Source organism: Paroedura picta, chromosome 8 (genome assembly GCF_049243985.1).
Source record: "Paroedura picta isolate Pp20150507F chromosome 8, Ppicta_v3.0, whole genome shotgun sequence".
Lineage (NCBI taxonomy): Eukaryota > Metazoa > Chordata > Lepidosauria > Squamata > Gekkonidae > Paroedura > Paroedura picta.
The window spans coordinates 32051437-32073548 of record NC_135376.1 but is presented as its reverse complement, the minus strand read 5'-3'; the positions used below and the strand labels follow the sequence as shown (position 1 = coordinate 32073548).

The window sequence follows — 22112 nt, the reverse complement described above, 5'->3', positions numbered from 1 at the left end:
GTCGCAACAGGCATGGCTCTCTCTATGTCTCTCTCTGCCTCTCTCGCAACAGGAGTGATAGGAGGGAATGAAGGCTTGTGTTTGGTCTGGCGGGGCTCTGTGTGTGTCTCTCTCTGTCTGTGGCAGATCTGAGAGGAACGTGGCTGGAGTCCAGGGAGGGAGGGCAGGAGCTGTAGGGGCAGGGCCAATCAGGGTGCTGGCTGCACCCTGATTGGCCCTATTCCAACTTGGACAGCCAGACACATTCTATCCCCCAGGCTGTTTCATAAATATATAGAGGAACCATGAATAAGGATAGAGGAACCATGGATAAGGATGGATTCCCAAAAAGAGAGATCAGTGGATTCTAGAACAAATCAAGCCTAAATCAAGCTTAAACTCTTCCTAAAAGCTGAAATAAATAGAGACTGTCATACTTTGGCCACATTGTGACAAGACAATAGTTACTGGAAAAGGTAATAATACTAGGAAAAGTTAAAGGCCTGAGAAGTCCCAATATGAGATTCACTGATTCCATCAAGGAAGCCACGGTCCTCAGTTTGCAAAACCTGAGCAAGGCAATTAGATGGGGTGACATTAATTATTAGGGCTATCTGGGTGACACTTAATATACACACTCACACATTGGACATTGCATATGCTACTATTTTCCAAACAGTCAGGAACAAAGCGATCGGGACTCCTGCCATGACCTTTACTTTTTAAATAACAAAACAGTTTTAGGCTTCAGGGAATATGAGGGAAATCAAATAATGATTTCATCCTATGATCTGATAGCAAGAATCCATGTATTAGGACTAATCCTAATTTGTGTGCATTTTGTATGTTTGAACTTATCCGTTAACCTATGAAGAAGCTGGAGGCCACAATTCTGCCAGCTTTAGGATAGAGATACAAATAACATGAACGTTGCATCGGACACAGCAAAGTTACCCCACAGGCTGGGATTCTACAGCAGCAAGCAGCCAACCTTGTTGAATAGGTCCAATTTGGAAAGTTGTGCAGACATGGATTGTTGCTTCCTAATCTAGGAATATCAACCGTTATGGTGCTAAAACAACATTCAGTCCACATTGCCGTTTCTACTGTGAAACCTTAAAGAGAAAACTAACAGGGACTATAGAGTTTCCTGCAGGTGGCTGTCTAATCCCCATCAATATAATTTGCCTTCAACCAACATCAGTCAGGGACAAGCTACTAATATCACAACCTTCTGGCTAAGTCCTGCGTTTGCTACAGAGAAAGAGAAGTACTTGTGGCTTTTTTGTGGCTTTCTCATTCCTTTTACAAGATCTTCCTTTAATTGCAATGGAGCATAGCAAATATTCACAGCTGGTTGCCTTTCCATAATTCAGTATATGCATTTAACTTTGCTTAGCCCAGACATAGTTATCATGGATGGAGGGGCGGGGAACCCACAAGAAAAGGAAGTCACAGAGTAATGGCAAACAAACATTTTTTTTCTTCCTGCCATAACTCCTCTTACCCACCCTCCCAACTTACAAAAAATGTCCATGGGCTTAATTAACCTCAAGGAGCATCATAAACCACACAGTTGGCCAAAGACATCCCCATGAATAATTTATCTGAGAGATTTTTGCCTTCTTTCTCTTTTCAAAATGGTACAGAAAACTCAGTGGTTTGTTGGTTTTTTCACTATTTCCAATTAAAAACAGCAGCAACAATAATAACTGCTTTTTAGAGCAAGGGAAGTTTGGAGTAGGCATTATTTATTGCTCTGCTGTTCCGAGTAATTATGTAGAATTGTGTAGAATTTTCTCTGTGAATTGTACTGTACCGATAGTTGACATGCCGGGATAATCAAAGGAACAGTGACCAAGGTGTGAGTTATGGATCTTTGAGATAACACATGCTTCAGCTGCCTTATTTCATACATTACAGCCATATTTGTGGCCACCAACGTTTTCATGAAACCATGAGAAAGCCATGTGGATGATTTTGGACTGGTTGCTTTCTCTCATCTTAAGCTATCTCATAGGACTGTTGCAAGGATAAAATAGAAGAAAAGAGCATTCTATTAGCCATGCTCAGCTCTTTAGAGAAAAGGCAGGATAAAACTATACAAGATGCATACTATAGGAATGTGTAGATTATTACCACACTTTCCATAGTGTGAATTGAAACATATGCCCTCAGACTGTCAGGACTCAATCTAACATAGAGGGTCACAGTGACCCTGTAATGTTGTTATCCTAAGCCATATGGATGCCCATTCATTTAAATAGCTAACCATATGGCCAATTGCTACACAAGTTGACTTCCTGGCAGTAATCACACAGCCAACATAAAATATGATTAAATCTAGGAGTCTTATTTTGGAATTCAACCCTTGAGCATTACTATGCATTTGGCCAAATGTTTAAAATTTGTTTTATTGAAATTTTATTGAAAGTACTTAAAATAGTATTTAGAGATTTTAAAAATGCAAAGAAAAAATGTATATCAAGGGGCCCTTATCAAATCCTGACACAGCAATATCCTGGGAAATATTGAAACATAGTAATTACTTAACAAAAGCAATCAAATTCCTTAAACCTGAAATTCACCAAAGGATTTTCACTTCCAATATTGTGCTGTCTCTGTGCATGCTGACTTAAGGCCGTTGAGAATGGCTTCATGTGACATAGTCTGATTATCAGCACATACAGTTACACAGTGCTAATTTATGATGAGATGGCAGATTTATTTGCATAAACATGGAATTAACATCCATGAGATCATTGTTTTTTCATAAAAACTTCTGAGGCGGCTTCAGGCTTGGTTTGTTGTCAGAAAGTTATAGCAGTTTCAAAGAAATGAATATGGGAAGATTGATTAACTTCATTTTCATACTGACTAACATCACAATTCATCTTGAGAGAACTAAACATATAACTCATAACGCGTTTGTTCCTAGTGTGTGGGATATACACTAGGGCTGATAATACTGTGTTGGGAAGTTCCTGGAGATGTTCAGGATGGAGCTTGGTGTGGGTGGCATCTGGGAAGAGAAGAATGGGGAACAATGCCATAGGGTCTACCCTCCAAAGCAGCCATTTTCTCCAGGGGATCTGATTTCTGTAGGCTGGAGATGTTATAATTAATAGAGATTTCCAGACCCCATCTAGAGGTTGACGAGATATCTAGGATACAAACTCTGCAGTGAAATACAACAACCTAAATAAAGGACCTAAATAAATCAGCCAGAGTAGATCAGCCTGAGGCTGTGTTCTCAGGATAGTTACCAGCGGAAAACTATCCTATGATTATAGGTCCTTAGTCATTGGTTCCAGGGCAACGGATTCACTTTTTATTTTCAAAGTTGAATTGTATTCCTCACAGCTTTACTAATAATTAATATGTTTTCCTGTCCCTTCTGTTTGGATCAGCATTGTGTCTGCTCTTTCTCTTGCACAGAGACTGCCTGTAGTCATATTTTTGCTGAGAAGTATGTTGTGAACATTCATCCCTGAGGAACTATGATGAGACCGTCAAGCCAATCTACTTTCTCCATCCCTTCCAGACATACTCTTATGACCTAAATAAGATTTGAAGCCTGTTCTCCAGAGGTAAAAAGTCTATGAGATTAACTGAGTGCACTATTTGGCTTTTTTTTTTTTTTTTTTTTTTGCTTTAGGCCTGACTATTTTTTACAAAAGGCAAAATTCACTGTAAAAGATTGTGTTCATTCGGCCAAAAGCACTAGGAAGCCCGCAGTTAATTTAGCAAGCTCTCAGAATTGCGTAGAAAATTTTGTAAAATAAATGTGCATGAACATTTGGGAGAAAATGCTTCAGCTTGCATTTTATTGTGAATAATAGAAGATAAAAGATTCTCCGTCAGTAATTAAAGTGGCATTTTCCCTTTCATTTTCAATCTGTCTCTGTTTTCAGCAGGCCATTTTTAAAATTAGAGATTTGAGAGCAGAGCATACGGCCCCAAACAATTTTAAGAAATACTTTTCCGAAATGGTTGCTCTTTGCTGCTGCCACCCAATGAAAACCCAAATAATCTGCCTTCTTAAATATACCATCATAAGACTTCAATAGGACTTATTATTTATATGGGGTACTATTTGGGTTGTTTGAATATTAAACACGTTCTCTGGTTTCCCATCCTGAGGCCCCGGGGAAAATGCTGGTGTGTTCCTAATAGGATAAATTGATAAAAAAAAAACCCTAATAGAAGAAGTCACCGAGTAAATGTCAAAATGAATTAACTTGCTGAGACATGGCTAGCATCATTGAGTTTATATATGTTTCATTAAACGAAGACTTGACAGCTTTATGAGGAAACAGTGGGGTTTGGAGTGTATGAAGATCCTGTAATGCTGCCAAGGCTGATCAGGTCCTGTGCCATACAGCCTATTTAACAGACAAATATTTGCACAGTGAAAATGTCATTTTAAATGACTAGTTTGATAATCTCTTAAGCTTTTAAATGACCTGAAGAGTCTGGAAATTCTACCCTGATGTTTCAAATCCGCTGGCACATTAGATAATGAAAGTAAATGTTTAGGGATGGCCCCAAGCTTAGTTTCCAAATTAAGGTGTGCTTTATATAGTCTTTGTTCCCTTCTCCTATGTTTTTCTGAGCCCCCTCCCTCGATTCCACTATTGTTACTCTTTTTGTGCAGTTGAATATTCTCGTATCTCCCCTGACCTGATTGGTCAGGCTAGCCTGATCGCATCAAATCTCAGAAGCTAAGTAGGGTCAGCTCTAGTTAGTGCTTGGAGGGGTTACCACTGAGGCAGTCCAGGGCTGATATGCAGCCAATGACAAACCTCCTCTGAATGTCTTTTGCCTTGCAAACCCTTTGAGGTTGTTATAAGTTGTCTGCAATTGCCTGCATTTTCCACTACCCAGCATGTTTTGGATACAGCCTTGAAAATTTGGTTATCTGAGCCAACAGTCAACATTTTGTCTAGTAGAGATAATTTCTCTATTACAGAAATATTATTTGAGGCATTTACATTCATCTAATTATGTTGCTGTAAGTTATTACACCTCATATTCATTATTCTGTTCTTTATTCCACTGGTTTCAATGGATAAAACACCTAAAAACATATGATCGACTGTCCTCCCTGTCAGCATCCACTGGCCAACTCAAATGGCCATCTTTATGATCCTGTCCTCTTTCCCATGATAGAAAAGTGGGAAATTAAATTCTTATGATTTAACATATTTATTTTAAACCTCTGCTTTGTAATCTGCCCTGAGTCTTATAAGATGATGAAGAAGAAGAGTTGGTTCTTATGCCGCTTTTCTCTACCCAGAGGAGGCTCAAAGCGGCTTACAGTCGCCTTCCTTTTCCTCTCCCCACAACAGACACCCTGTGAGGTGAGTGAGGCTGAGAGAGCCCTGATATCATTGCTTGGCCAGAACAGTTTTATCAATGCCGTGGCGAGCCTAAGGTCACCCAGCTGGCTGCATGTGGAGGAGTGCAGAATTGAACCCGACATACTCCTAACCACTACACCAAACTGACTCTGTGTCAAGCAAGGTATTTAGGCCCTATATACAGTAGGAGTAGAGAACAGGACAGCCATCAAACAGTTCATAAATAAGAAAGCTCTGCCAGGCCTATGCGATGATTCGTAAAAAGTAGAACTCTGTGGTGAAAATCTGTCAGTTGAATTGTTCTCCTTCAGGCTAGTTCATACATGCATCCATCTCACATGATTTAACAGTCTCTCGCAAATGAATGTATGAAATGTCACTACTGGGTGGGGGAGGGCTGAATCTGAACTAATGTTAAAGGTGGATGTTTGATGTTTGATCCATTTATTTATTTATATTCACATTTCTATACCACCCCACATGACAGATTGTCTCAAGCCGGTTTACAACATAAAACCAGTAAAATACAGCATAAAACCCATTAAAACCCCTTAAATCATTCAATGGCTAAAAATCATAGAATCATAGAATCATAGAGTTGGAAGGGGCCATACAGGCCATCTAGTCCAACCTCCTGCTCAATGCAGGATTAGCCCTAAGCATCCTAAAGAATCCTAAAATAGAAGCCAAAAGACAAGTGCTTTTTTCAGCCCGCTAACTGTTCCTGCCAGGTCAGCATTGATGATCCAATAATCCGGTCCGACCGGGGATGGATCATACATATGGGGGTGGGGAGGATGGTTCTTTCATAGGATGGTTCTTTCATATGTGCAAGTCATCCCTTTATCTGTCAGTCATCAGGTGACTAACATGCACATGTGAACAAGTTTTAATTGAGTATACCAGGGATTGGACTGATGACATACTTTGAGCAAAGCAGATGTTCTACCATTGAGCCATGGTCCATTCCCATACTAATGAAAACTATAGTATTTCTGGAGGGCCAAGCTGAAAGAAATATTGGGGGCATAGTATCTGGTTCTGTTTCTACTCGTAGAAAGAGATTTCACATGTTTAAACATTGTTCAGGTATTTAGTCAGAAGTTCATAGTCAGTTGCTAATTCAGAAAATGCTAATTAATTGACTGACATAGGAGAAGTATTTATTTTTTCTGTTAATAAATTATCCTATGCATTGCTAAAGGTGCTTAGAGAAGAGAAAATTTAGAAATAGGTATTTTGGTTCAGAAACCCTTGGACTATAATTTTATTTTTAAATTTCACTGTAGAGTACTTTAGATTTAACATATATTTATGCTAGCCATTGTTAACATAGTATTTTTGCATAAAAATTATGCTAATGATTGCAAAAGTGAAATGAAAAGCCTTTCATTTTGGGGTGTCTAAAACACCTTTTGTTCTGAAAGCATACCTTTCCATTCAGAATTAAGTAACTGTTTCATGTTTGTAGAGTTGCTCCTTAAGAAGCAAGAACATGAAAGAATTTTGTGTATATAACGAATGAGAAATAACTTCTGTCAGATTAAATTCTGCCAGATCTGTGCACAAAGAATTGTAGTTTTATCTAAAACCTCCTAGTGGTTTCCTTGAGCAATTTTTAATAATCACAAACTATTGATTTCCTGGCACTTAAGCCAGACTGTATGGCAAAGAAACTCTAAGAATACCAGATGATTTACACAAGAGAAATAGACAAAAGTAGGAAGTTCTTAAATAGGCATTATTTTTTTACTGAGCCGAAAATAGAATGACAATATGTTTCCTTACAAGGTGCATGTTACTACACCTTTTTTTTTGAATGATTGTTAACTTAAATAAGAAGGCAAAAATGTCTTTGAGAAGGAAACTCAATCTTTATCAAATTTATATCCTGTTCCTTATTTCCCAAATGGGACTCAGGGCAGCTAACAGTATATAAAATACACTGAAGAAAAGCAATACAAAAGATACAATAATAAACTTTAAAAATATAAAATAATTAAATATCTATCCCCAGTAAAATTTATCCACTGTCAATCAGGGAAAGATGCATGGATGGTAAAGACATAGCTGAAATCTACTAGCTGCCTGCCGGATCACAATCATCCAAAGCCTGCCACCAAAAGAGGAACCTTGCACATGCTGAGGAACCGAGGGAGGTCCTGCAAGGCACACACCACATTGGGTAGCTGGTTCCACTACTGAAACCCTCATCCTAGTTGACCCAAGGCAGACCATTAGTGGACCTTCAATGAATGCCAAGATGAAGAGTGTAGAAGATGGCAAGGATCATGCCAGAAGAAGCAGTCCCAGAGGTATGAGGGTCCCAGGCTGTTTTTGTACCCCACTTTTTACTATCCAAAGGAGTCTCAAAGTATCTTGTAATCACCTACCTTTTCTCTCCCCACAGCAAACACCCTATGAGGCTGAGGGACCTCTGAGAACTGTGAGTGGCCCAAGGCCACCCAGCTGGCTACATGTAGAGGAGTAAAAATTCAGCCCCGTTCTCCAGAATATAAGCCACCACTCTTAATCACTATATCAAGCTGGCTCTTCAAAGAACCTAAATCTTCTTCCCATGTGGTCAGATTTAGAAATGGTAGATTCCCTGATAGTGAAGGCTACTTCACATAGCATGATAAGCTGATAAAATCTTCCGTACAAAGGACAGTATAACATTTAATGAATTGGAGATTTTTCTTTATCTAAACTATTCTAGTACCTTAGCAAAACCTGAGGCACTTATATTGGATGGCTAGTGGTCTGTCATCTAGGCTCTCACCAGATTCATATATACTTAGATTTCTGTATCTTGCCCTCATGGTTTTCAAACATCCATAGTTGAGAATAGAACTCTCTCTCTCTCTCTCTCTCCCTCTCTCTCTCTCTGTATGTGTGTGTGTGTGTGTGTGTGTGTGTATATATATATTCTGAAATTGTTTCTTTTAACCCTTTCTTGTGAAATATTGATGAGAAGTATGTTGACTTTTCAGCTGAATCAAGAAAAAACTCTGATATGTAGTTTACATGATTCTACTATTACAATATCTGTACACCGCCCGTGGCGCCGCGGGCGCCACGGACTAAATAAAACAGTAAGGGGTTCTGGGGCGGGATGTGTCCGGGATGAGGAAGGGTCCGGATTGGACCCTTCCTCATGACAGACAACCGGAGGGACCAAACGGCAGGCGCGAAGCGCCTGCCGATTGGTCCCTCCGATTCCCAGCCCCAGCAACTGCGAGCCGCGCTCAGCGCGGCTCGCAGTTGCTCCCGGCCTGACGTGGTGAGAGGCGCGAAGCGTCTCTCACCGCGTCAGGCCGGCCCCAAGGAAGCCCCCGCCGCAAACACAACACAAGACTCCAGCCGCCGAGAAGCTGCAGAAAAAAAAAAAACCACCCCCGGAGGAGCCTTTCGCCGCTAGCGCGACGAGAGGCAGCAGAAAAAAAAACCCCTGTAGGAGCTCCAAACCGGCACGCCCACGAGAGGCAGCAGAAAAAAAAAAAAACCCAGTAGGAGCCTTTCGCAGATCCAAGCAGCAGAAAACAAAACCCTGAAGGAGCCTTTCCCAGCTCCAAGCAGCAGAAAAAAAAACCCCTGTAGGAGCTCCAAGCCCACGAGAGCTAGCAGAAAAAAAAAACCCTGCAGGAGCCTTTCACAGCTCCAAGCAGCAGAAAAAAAAACCCTGTAGGAGCCTTTCGCAGATCCAAGCAGCAGAAAAAAAAAACCCTGCAGGAGCCTTTCGCAGATCCAAGCAGCAGAAAAAAAAAAACCCTGTAGGAGCCTTTCGCAGATCCAAGCAGCAGAAAACACAACCCTGAAGGAGCCTTTCCCAGCTCCAAGCAGCAGGAAAAAAAACCCCTGTAGGAGCTCCAAGCCGGCATGCCCACGAGAGCTAGCAGAAAAAAAAAACCCTGCAGGAGCCTTTCACAGCTCCAAGCAGCAGAAAAAACAACCCTGTAGGAGCCTTTCGCAGATCCAAGCAGCAGAAAACAAAACCCCGAAGGAGCCTTTCCCAGCTCCAAGCAGCAGGAAAAAAAACCCCTGTAGGAGCTCCAAGCCGGCATGCCCACGAGAGCTAGCAGAAAAAAAAAACCCTGCAGGAGCCTTTCACAGCTCCAAGCAGCAGAACAAAAAACCCTGTAGGAGCCTTTCGCAGATCCAAACAGCAGAAAACAAAACCCTGAAGGAGCCTTTCCCAGCTCCAAGCAGCAGGAAAAAACACCCCTGTAGGAGCTCCAAGCCGGCACGCCCACGAGAGCTAGCAGAAAAAAAAAACCCTGCAGGAGCCTTTCACAGCTCCAAGCAGCAGAAAAAAAAACCCTGTAGGAGCCTTTCGCAGATCCAAGCAGCAGAAAAAAAAACCCTGTAGGAGCCTTTCGCAGATCCAAGCAGCAGAAAAAAAAACCCTGTAGGAGCCTTTCGCAGATCCAAGCAGCAGAACAAAAAACCCTGTAGGAGCCTTTCGCAGATCCAAACAGCAGAAAACAAAACCCTGAAGGAGCCTTTCCCAGCTCCAAGCAGCAGGAAAAAAAAACCCTGTAGGAGCTCCAAGCCGGCACGCCCACGAGAGCTAGCAGAAAAAAAAAACCCTGCAGGAGCCTTTCACAGCTCCAAGCAGCAGAAAACAAAACCCTGTAGGAGCCTTTCCCAGCTCCAAGCAGCAGAAAAAAAAAACCCTGTAGGAGCCTTTCACAGCTCCACGCAGCAGAAAAAAAAACACCTCCTGGTGTCCCCTGGGTCCTAGCGCCCATTGCATTCCTGGTTGCAATGGGCTTTCTTGCTAGTTTTCAATCATTTTAAAATTGTGTCTAAACATTGACAGCTATTGCTGAATATCCAAAAGATTAAAAAGTTGTCTTTCTTCCAAAAATATCAGAATTCTTAAAGGCATTTTTTGTCAAGCTAGCACTGCTGTTTTTACCTAGTTCCAACTGTTACCAATCAACATTATGGTCTTTCAGCTGCATTGCATATTCCAAGGACCTCTCAATTCACTGTATAAAGCCAGCAATCAACAGTACATTAGAGCTCAACTAAACATTCAGAGCAGAGTTAATCTCCATCAAATTTAGCTGATTCAAATCAGCTAAAACAGGATATGAGGCTCTGTCTTGCAGGCTTTGCAAATATGGTTTACATGCCTGTTTGACAAACATAAGGGCCCAACAACCAAACAAAATGGCCAAATGAAACATACAAAACTAACATAAATTATTGGATGAGGCTATCACATGATTAGACCATAGGTGGTTATGCTATGCCTCTACAGTAAATAAATAAAGACGAGTGAGACAAAACAAACCACAGAACAGTTCTCAAAGTGGCTGAATATTCACCTGACATTTATGGAGTATGTACCAAGGCAATCTTGTGAGACCACAATGCTCAGAAACATAGTGTTAAACCCTTGTATGTAACATCAACCATTATTTTTTTTAATTAAAGAAAACCAGTTTTCATGAGAAAAATGCATGGGGGCTGTAATCAGACATGGCCTTCCTTGATAATTGTTAGAATTATGTATCTTTCTATGCTGCATGTGACTCAAGCTTTCACAAGCTTGCAAATGCTATTAGCTCACTCTGGGTGAGTGAACCCCTGCTGCAGCATGGTGGAAGAAAGGTGGGATCGGTCACAGTGAGCTTCATGTAAATTGATGGACTTGGGCTTGGACCTCATACTCCAAGCAGGAAACCACTCTGGTCTGTTAGGGAAGGGATGTAAAAACTAAGGACTCTGGTCTGTTAGGGAAGGGATGTAAAAACTAAGGAAGGAAACATTTTTGGAAAACAATATACATATGAGAAGTATGCAAAAGAATCATTTTGCCTCAGAAATATTTGATAGGATAAGACATCGTTATAATTTTTGCTACAACACTGCTTTCTTCAACTTCATCTGCCACATTATTTTCACTTACTTCTCATCAGATACACCTATTTTTGCACTCAATATATTTCCTGGGGTCCAATTTCTTTCTTAGGCCTCACATCACCATAAGTATGTTGTACACTGGTCTCTCATTTTCTAATCTAGAATTTGTCTTTCAAAAGTGCTATTTTAAAGAACAGATCTGTCTCCAGAGACCAAACCAGAGATCTCACCCATGAAGGGTGATTATGATTTCTTCACTTAAAAAAAAGTCCTTCAATATTCACTTTGGCCTCAGGGCCTTTTCAGGGCCTTTTGAGTTATGGATCTTTCAAAGCAGCAAAGAAATGTAGCTCCAACCTTCATGGGTGAAATACCCTATGCATATTCAGGGTCTTGGCAAGCAAACCATTGTAATAGGATTTAAAGAGATGCCAAGATTATGCCTGGGAAACATCAATTACTGTTTTGTTCAGTTGTTATTGTCGTTCCTTTCCTTCTCACCATTGTGTTTCATAAAACATCATAGCTGTGACTAGTTGCACAATTTGTTGCTATACTGAGTCTTGCAGAGCCCTGGATTTTCAGAAATGCTTTTGTATACAAACTAAATTCATCTATGGATAGATATGGGCCTAGTAGGTCCCCAAGTCCAACCAATAAATATAGAGACTCGGTGGACTCATAGCTTTACTTGTGTTTTCTTCAGGGTCATTTAAGATATTTTGTCTTCTTGAGCAAAATACAATTTTACTTGTCCCCTCAGTTATATTTGCAACCTATTTTAAAATGGGGAAAAAATCATAGAATCATAGACTTGGAAAGGACATCCTGGGTCATCTAGTCCAACCCTTTGCAGTATGCAGGACACTCACAACCCTATCGCTCATTCACTTTAACCTGCCACCTCCTTGAACCTTCACAGAATCAGCCTTGGTCTCCAAACCCCTCACCATCTTTGTTGCCCTCCTCTGGACACACTCCAGTTTGTCTATATCCCTCTTCAACTGTGGTACCCAAAACTGAACATAGTACTCCAAACCAGGACAAAGGATGATTAATTAATCTAAATTATCTGTATTTCAGGCACATATTAATTGCTCAAATGTTCCCCAAACATTTCAATCCCCCTCACTTGCCCCCTCACTTTCAATCATTAGGAGGAAGTAAAAGACAAATTTATTTAGGATTGTATTCAGTTGTGATTTGAAATTTTGTCTTTTATGTTTCTAATATATTCTATGTTTCATGTATACTGCCAGATGTCTTGAGCTCTGTAAGCAAGAAGGCACCTAATGAGTATTTTAACTATTTAATTAGCAATTGTTATTAACACAACAGCCATTCCATATATATATACACATACATACATACATACATACATACATACATACATACATACATACATACATACATACATACATACATACATACATACATACATACATACATACATACATATATATATATATATATATATATATATATATATATATATATATAAACACATACACACACACATACATGGATGGTTTTAAGGAACCAGTTTGGGATTCTTTTAAATTATTTATAGGCTTTATTGGGGTTTTATGTATTGGGTTTTTATATTTCTGTTAGCCACCACAAGCCCTTATGTGAGTGGCAGGGTAAAATGTAACGATAAATAAATAAATAAATAAACAAACAAACAAATAAATAAATAAATAAATGTGCTCCCCCACATCCCGCCATCTGGGTGACCTTGGGCTCGCAACTGGAATAATAAAGCTGTTCTGACTGAGCAGTAATATCAGGGCTCTCTCAGCCTCACATGGTGTCTGTTGTGGGAGAGGAAAGGGAAGGTGACTGTAAGCTGCTTTGAGACTCCTTCGGGTAGAAAAAAGCAGCATATAAGATATAACTCTTCTTCTTCAGAACCTATTGATTTTGTGGATGGTCCAGGGATAAAGCTATCTAATCCCCTAATGTGTACAGCTGACAGACAGCTGAAGAAGACCAATTATTTCACCCCTTGTTTCTGGCCATTCATCTGAAAAGAACAATAGCAAACAAACAAACAAACAAAACCCAGCCAGGCCAATTTTGTGGTCTGTCAGCAACCCAAAAACAAGCGAGCAAACAAATGCAACAGCGATATTATACCATTTGATATAGTGATCATTTGGAAAGGAGATAATGTATGTATGCTTTCCCTTGGTGTACTGAGGTCTGAAGCATTATGAATATCAAAGCCATTCTGTTCTTGCTAACCTTTCATTATTAACAATAATAGCAGGGGAACAGGGGAGACCTCCCTCCATCAGAGGAGCCGGAGAATACAGTGTTTGATTATCAGCTTGAAAAGGTGGTGAACCCAGCAGGACGCTCAGCATTCTGCTTAAGCACGGAGTTGTCAAACACATTACACTTCATTTTCTCCTTGAAATGCTTGTTAGCTTTTCATATTCAGTGAGCTTCAGCCAGAGGTGGCACTAGGGGATTACAAGAAACAGTACATTAAGATAAGTATATACTACACTGTGCTTTGCCGCTCCTCTGCTGTCAATGTTATTTCTCTTCTTTTAATTCAGTTATTTGTCTTTTAGTGTAACGGATCTTGGCAAAATCAAAAATGATATTCAGAAACAGGAACTACAGGAATGTATATGATGTTCCTTATTCAATGTATTTTAGAAAATGTTACTACTTATTAATCCTAATTGAATGCGTTAAACTCTTTCCCAAAATATGATTCTAACCACCTTACACACAGATGGCCAATGACTTGTTCAATATAGTTACACCTTTTCTTGCAAGAATTCCTGCTCTTATGGTTTTAATGACAATAAGTTATTTTATTTTTATTTCAGCCATTTTCCTTGGAACTCAGGGGAGCATACTTAGGTGCCAGCTTTATCTTCACAGCAACTCTCTGACATAGGCTAGGTTAAAAAAAAAACACTATGGCTGGTCTAAGGTCACCTAGTGACCTTCAGGTAAAAATGGGACTCTGAACTCAGATCTCCATGCTTCTAGTCTGACATACATTTTGCACAATAATTCCAAGCAGTAATAGCTTTCCCCCCTTACTACTGGCTAGTAATAGGGTGTTCTGAAGAGCTCTTTATTTCTTGTATGAGTTGTATATTTATTTATTGTATTTATTACCTGACACTCCTGATAAATGTCCTGTGGTGTGTTACAATAACAATAAAACCCCCAATGCATAGGCATTAAAAATCCAATAATCCATATTGAAATAATACCCCATTGGTGAGCAAATGAAAAGAGTCCCACCGCCCAGCTATCCTCCCACTATGACCCCACCCCCAGCACCTCAGATGGAAGAAACTCTCCAGGGATTTCAGTCAATCTAGCACTAAATCTCCTATTCAATATAGAATATGGAGTTGTAGGGGGCCCCCACAGTCTTCCATGCCTTAGCCTCAACTCTTATTTTTATTTATATTCCATTTTTGTTCTAACATGGAATTGAGACTTGGAAACAAAGGATTTCTACAGACAGTGGTCAAACTCATACCTGCTTAGCTTCAGCAAGAATGCTATAACTTGGGACTTCTTAAGTTGACCTACAAAGCTGTTAGCTTGCCCTGACTCCCTGATCTAAGCAACTAGAGGATGTATTGACCTTTCAGCTGCCCAGTCAGAATACCTATCTGACTGCCTCCCTCCATCTGTCTTGCATCCCTACCATGAGCCCTGATATAGTGCTTGTGGTCTAAAGCTCCTGGTGATCTTTGTAGACTTGCCAGCTTTGCATCATACCAAAAAAAGTAGGTCTGTGGCAGCATTGTCAAGGCCAGCAAGTTCAGTCCATGTTAAGGATTAGTGTGTAACATTACCTCAGTTGTGTTCTACTGACTGGAATTACCTTAGTAGCATCCTTTCATCCATTAGGCCATTCCTCTGTGTCTAATACACAGTTGCAAATGTAATGTGTGTTCTTCCCATGCTCAAATAAGAACATTTAATGTGTTACTGGCTTTATCCTTGTGAGGGGTTTTGCATACATTATTTAGTTATGGGAGCCACCCAAGGTTGAACAGGTTTTACAGCAGCAACCACAATACCCACGATAATGTATGAAACGGCATAAATTAACATCTGTAGCCAGCAGCTGGAAAATAAAGAAGAGTTGTGCCTGTCCCTTTATTGAAGTCATGCTCCTGCTTCCCCTTCTTAAGCTTGGAAATCAGTTGCCAATTTTTGTTAGACAATCCTGGAACACCTGTTTCACCCAGATGCTATTGTTAGCAGATTACCACAATGTGATATACATTAGGCTTTGCCTATAACCAGCCACCTGGAATGAGACACCAATATGTGGCATGCAGCAGCTTGCTCATTAAATCCACATATACTATTGAAACCACATGATCACAGTGCTTTGTAATTCATACTTACAACGTCCAAATCCATAACCTAATTAGATCATAATACTTGCATTCAAGCCCAATTTAATAAGTTCTTTGAAAGGAGGGAAAGTAGACTTTTTTGGGGGTGTGTGCTCTAGAACCTCTCTGCTATGTCGGGAAACCTCTGATGTTCATTGAAAGGTCTTTTTAAACATCCCAGTTATTTGGGTGAATTACAGGGCCATTCTGAGCAGACCTTGTAAATCAATTGACTTCAGAGGCTTTAGACAGGTGTAATTCTGGTTAGGATGATACTGCACAGAAATGAATAAGAGCTCCATCAAGGAAGCATTGACATAAAAGGGGACTTTACATGTAAATAGAATGTTAGTGCCTTCGATTCTACATTTGCTTTAAAGATCAGCTTAAATCATCTCTTTCAGAAGAGTTGGGGTGAAAGGAGACTAGTGCAGGCCAGTATATTGAGTACCTGTACAAAACAGACAAACTGGTACCTTGTATGATCTAATGTTATGAAGGAGTCTGTCAGAAACACCAAAAATTTCACTGTGAACTTGTTTTACAGTTGAACTTGACATGTTCAGCTACGATGATCAGAATTGAGGCATTTAATAGATTTGTTTGGTTTGGCACCAAAAGATTGAATGATAGATGAAAGGGTGGCTGTGATTAACCATGGCCGCTGGTTGACGCTGTGGAGGGCTGGCCTGAATGAGGCGCAGCCAGCCTAGGGCTCAGCAGCATGTGTGCTGGCAGGTGGCACACCTAATGGCGTGAACTGTAAGCAAAACTGTGGCTGCCTATATAAGGCATCATGTGCATGGGGCTAAGCCTCCCTGATGGACAGCTAAACCATCCTCCCACCCCTTTATAAGTTCAGTCATAATAATGAGGGGAAACATAACTTTTTAAGCAGAGCCCATAAGGGGGGGGGGCATCAGTTGGGTTCAGGGTGTGGAAGGATGTCTGTGATGTCTGGGGGACCAGCTGAATGGTGTTAAATCTGCCAGCCTCAGTCAAAGGCCTGGTGGAGGAGCTCCCTTTTACAGGCCCTGCAGAATGACAGGAGTTCTGGGTTTAGCAGACTTGGCCCAGCAAAATCATATCTTGTCCCTAAGAGAGTTTAAATATTAGCAGTGCAAAAGGATTTCTGTTGAATCTGTTGCAAGGGAAAGATCTGTCGTATGGGGGGGGGGGTAGAGACCTCCCCCTATGAACTGGGCATGGAATACTTGACCTTTAATGGATCTCAGTTTGTTATTTGTTTAAAGAAATATCATTGTACAGTAAGTGAGGTTTACACCTTTTTCTTTTCTTTTTAGCAAACCATATCTGGCTGACATTGGGTTCGTCACAGCCCTTATGGTGCTGTTCTCACAGAGCAGTAATGTCATGGCTGTCTCAGCTCCATCTACCTCACGATGTCTGTTGTGGGGAGAGAAAGGGAAGGTCATTGCAAGCTGCTTTGAGACTCCTTTGGGCAGTGAAAAGCAGGCTATAAAAACCAACCGTTCTTAAAAAAATAACCACTATTTTTGCCCTATAACAGGGCACAGCATTCTTTTCATGACCAGATGTTTGGTGAGGAGCACCTGACTCTGCCTTTCCATAGTAGTTTGATTTGCTGTCCAGATATCTTCTTGACCTCTAGATTGGTGTTGGACTCCCTGTTGGTATCCAAGAAATCCAGATCTCTCTTTGTCTCTTTATATCTTTCTTACAAAACTTTTCTTCAGTCACTCTGTTTGAGTGGATGACTTGCCCATACCATTCATGCATGGTCTCACGTTCATATTGCTAATTCTACATGCTTAGACCATGTACAGAATTTCTCCAGAACAAGGCTCATTCTACCAAAACAAAGCTGATAATATATTGGAAGGGAGTAAAATCCAGTCCATCCATATCTATACCTATGCAAGATCACCTTGGTCAATGTTGATGTTCTTATGATGCCTGTTATGAATATTGTTAGGATCTTCAGTTTTATGATTGCACAGCTATCAAGAGTCATTGCTTAGTACTAGTGACTTCTATCTCACAACGCATTGAATCTGTGAAACTATAGGAACTGTCTTCTATTTACCTTCGGCACTGGCTAGTTACTGTAAATAATTAAATAAGGCTGTCCTTATTCTGTTGAAAGCAACAGGATGACACTGACTTATCACAGTCACCAGCAGGCAACCATTTCAAAGGCAGCAGCCACTGAATCCTGAGTGGATGTTAGACATGGACAATTGTTGCTTACTTATTATTCTAATGTATCAGTTCTAAGAACATTAAAAGGAAGCACTGAACTGGAACAACTTATGCATAAAGACTCTAGAATGCAAAACTCATGAAGGTGTCTGCCAAAACAGACATCTTAGTCTTTAAGATGCCACAAGACTCTTTGTGGTTTGAGTTGACACAGAGTTAACACAGCTGCTTCTCTAGAATGGGACTGTAAACCATGCTTTCTGTTATCTCTTAACCCTTATCCATACCTACCCCAGCAGCTTCCTTTAATTCTGATTAACTTGAAACAATTAACTGCATATAAAAACAGTCTGTGTCTCGAAGGCCAATTCACAATATTAACGTATTGGATTTGTTTGCCCTGTTCCCTTTCTTTTTAAAGAGGCATAGAACACTATACAGCAGGGATGGAGAGTGTCTGGCCAATGAGAAGATATGGTTTAGGATGCTTTGGGCTGATCCTGCGTTGAGCAGGGGGTTGGACTCGATGGCCTGTATGGCCCCTTCCAACTCTATGATTCTATGATTCTATAAGTAGCTATGTCAAGAGTACTGTTCCCTCCCATGCAGGCTTTTGCTGATGCAGCTGATCTACCCACCCTCTCTTGGGCTGTTATGGCATCAATTGGCTACTTTTATAGGGCTAAGAAGGATTTTTTAAAAGGTTTTACCAGATTGGCTTGAGGAAAAACTTCTTTCTGCCTACTTCACAATGTCCTGGAAAGAGGAGTGTTTAGTTAACTTGGTCTAGTCTCAGACTGGTTAAGTAACACCTAGCTCGCAGGAATAAAGTGAGTTGCTCAAAATAGGTAGTAATAACTGGGAGGCATCTTGAGGCATTGTCCAGAATGGGCCATCACTGGGAAGAAGTGTCCTTGGTTCTGTGCAGCAGAATCCCAAACATATAAGGGTCCTTACAACACATTAAACTGGAAGATACAGTTTTGAGCCAGGGTATACCTCCCCATAAAAGGCAGCTGTGCTTGTCTGCCTAATGCATCCAACACTCAAAAACTCTTAACCAATTCAAAGAAGCAATGAGATAGAACAACCATCTGAAATAATTAAAATGTGGAATTTACACTTATATTGTATTCTCTCTCTCTCTCCCTCTGTGTGTGTGTGTGTTAATCAGTGCAGTGGCGCTTCAAAGAGATGAGGAAATCAGAAAGTTCGCAGAACACTTTTGCTACAGGGCTATAGAAAACACAAGCTTGATAGGTAACTAAATGGAAATCTGACTTTCATTACTTTGTTTCAAAATCATATTAATTTCTCATTGTTAAGTCTACTTGTATTGAGCAAATGATTGGAGATCTAAACAGCGTCTGTGATTTATTTCTGTAAGGCCATGCAATTCATCTTTAATATAATTATGTGATTTACTATATTAATGCCAGCTGCCAGATTTGGTTCTGATTCCATGATGTATATGAATGACTATTATTTTTCTTTGAATTTCAGTACTAGTTTTAAAACTAGAATAAACCCATCCACCCCATCTTCTACCATTCCTTTAGTAAGTCATATTTTCTATATGTTTGTAGGACATTTCTATGTCTTGGCATAGCTAAAAAAAACTGACATTAATCATGGATAACTGTACACATTGCTGAGAATTGCAGAAATAGCATTATACCATTTTAGCTACCTGACAAGACGTAAAGAGAAAAACATATTCTTCAGCCTGGTGATGGGATCAAAACTCAGATCAATTTATTTTTGTATCTATTCAATATATATCCAGGTAAATATTTTAAATAGCTTGAAACCTATTAACAGCAACAATAAATCGTGGTAACATAACACTTATTAAAATAAACATGATAATTATATACTAGCTGTTGAGCAAGTCTGGATTGAAATGTCTTCAAATACCATCCATGTTTCCAAAGTCTTAAATTGTTTACTAAAATGTTAAGCTGAGTGGATCTGCTACAGAAGATATCTAAGGAAAGAGTTCCAGGATAAAGTCAAATTATTACAAATGTTCCCTTGATTTTACAGATTACTCTTGATAGTGCTCTAATGGTTGCAGCCCTCCAGGTGGGGCCTAAAGTTCTCCATCCTTTATATTAGCGATCCCCAACCTGTGGGCTGCAGACCACATGTGGTCCGTCGACTAATTGGAGGTGGGCTGCGAAGGACGCCTTCTCCCCTCCCCCCCGGCCCTTTACAACACACTTCGTGATCATTGTCTCCCATCACTCCCAGATGGGACTATCTCGTTGCAGAGAAACAAGCTCAGGATTCCCATTGATTTGTCATTGTTATGAGTTAAAATTTCCATGAAAATAAAATGTTCCTTATGTTCATTGTTGTGGCGTGTCTGTATCTTATTTTGAAGGGACATTTAAACATTACCATAGCAATCAGAGAGCGTTAGGGCAGTGGTTGAGAGTAGAGGAGTAAACTACACCCCCCCACACACCGGGCCTCAGTAAAATTGTCAAGCATTGAGCGGTCCCCGGTGATAAAAAGGTTGGGGACCACTGCTTTATATGACAGCCTTTTAAATACTTGAAGATGGTTATCAGATCCCCTCTCAATATTGTCCTCTCCAGGCTAAATAGACCAAGCTCCCCCAACCTTTCCTCATATGTCTTGGTCTCCAGACCCCTCACCATCTTTGTTGCCCTCCTCTGGACATGCTCCACTTTGTCTATATCCCTCTTCAACTCTGGTGCCCAAAAATGAACACAGTACTCCAAGGGAGGCCGAACCAGAGCAGAATAAAGAGCAGAATATCATCAGCTATTTCATATAACTTGTAAAACAAATCTTTTACCTCTCCTGGTCTATTTTTTTAAAACATATTGCAATTTAAGGTCTTTCTTTCCACTCAGGGACTTAATATAAATCATACACCAAATATAAATCATGCACCAAATCATATACCAAATAATTCATTAAAAATGAATGATTACAAACTATCGTCATTTAAAACAATAAAAGATACCAATCAATATGACCCTCACAGAGCCTAAGAAATGTTCTCATTCTTTGCTCGGTGCTACGAGAAACACAAATAGCCCAAACCTTTAAGTAAAGCTATGCCTAAACATTATGCAGTTTCTAGACAGTCAGTAAAGTGAGGGCATTCTTAACCCTTTGGGTAGCCATTCCACAACACAGGCCCACAATGAAAGTTCTGGCCAAAGTAGTTGCAGATATTACCCACCTGCTTAATTCATAGGACAAAGCTGCTGCTGGGCAGTATATCAACAAAGATGGTTTACAGATATGAAGGTCCCAAGCCATGAAGCTGATAATCATCACATTTAATTTAATCCAGAAACTAATAAGAAACCAGTGTAGGTCTTTCAGAGTAGGTATAACCAATAGTCCCTAATCAATTGCACTAGTTCTTTTTTAATATAAGTATTTCTGCTGTCACTGACAATGTGCTGATGTTACTCCCTGTGTGCCCAGAAACGATACCAGTGCATTGCCAGGAACAGTCTGGCATTTGGGTAAATCTCCATGGTTTAACTCTATGGAATTTTGTCATTAGGCTTTCCAAGCCCGAGTTGGTGGCAGGGTATACCCCACTTCTGGCAGGGGCTTTACTGCTGCTACTCAGTGGATTGGCAGGGATGAAAACGGAGGAAAATGGGGGGGGGGGGATATTGGCAGCCTATTGATGTCATTCTGTGTGCACCTAAACATGATATTGGCACATTCCTGTGAGATACCAGGGATGTTCTGATCTTTGTACCAAACTCTATTTGGCAAAACACTGTGTGGCAACAGGGAAACATTTGCTGGCAGCAGAAGATCCCCTAGCACCAGCTTGGGCTTGGTAAGACTTTGTGACACAGTGGCATCCAAAACACTGGCTCTTAACTTGAAGACCCTAAGTGGCTTGGGACTGAGTTACTGAAGAACCGCCTTCTACCATGCTATCCAAACTGCTGGATTAGAATCTTTTCTCCTACTCTGTTTCTATGGCCTTAAATACAGAAGCCATGAGGGTGGGACCAGTTACCTATATTTGGAATACCCTCTCCATTGTAACTCACCAGGTGCCTACCATACGTTCCTTGAGGCACCAAGGCCAAACATTTCTTTTTATACCCATGCTTTTAAGTGCAGGCTTTTATCTTTTAAAGCGGTTTTTATGGTGTGCTGCTAGCCTGAGGACTGTTTTATGGATATAATTTTATTGCTGGATTTTGTTCAGGTAAAGATCCAGGTACTACTGACAGTGGTATAAAGGACTTTTGCAAGTCTGATAGAGAATAACGAAGCCTTTTAAATGGGCAAGACCATAGCTCAGTAG

The 22112-nt window shown here is 40.4% G+C and overlaps 1 long non-coding RNA gene across 2 annotated transcripts in view; it reads left to right on the top strand.

Annotated features, from left to right (window-relative positions):
- Positions 1–20143, top strand: part of LOC143842610 (uncharacterized) — a 35227-nt gene extending 15084 nt beyond the window's left edge. Inside the window, exons 3-4 of one of the 2 annotated variants that reach the window (XR_013233220.1) lie at positions 3418–3569; positions 18971–20143. This is a non-coding gene — a long non-coding RNA (uncharacterized LOC143842610). Of the gene's footprint in view, positions 1–3417; positions 3570–18965 lie in introns of both variants that reach the window. The other variant, XR_013233219.1, reaches the window with a different exon arrangement.
- The last annotated feature ends 1969 nt before the right edge of the window (positions 20144–22112 follow it).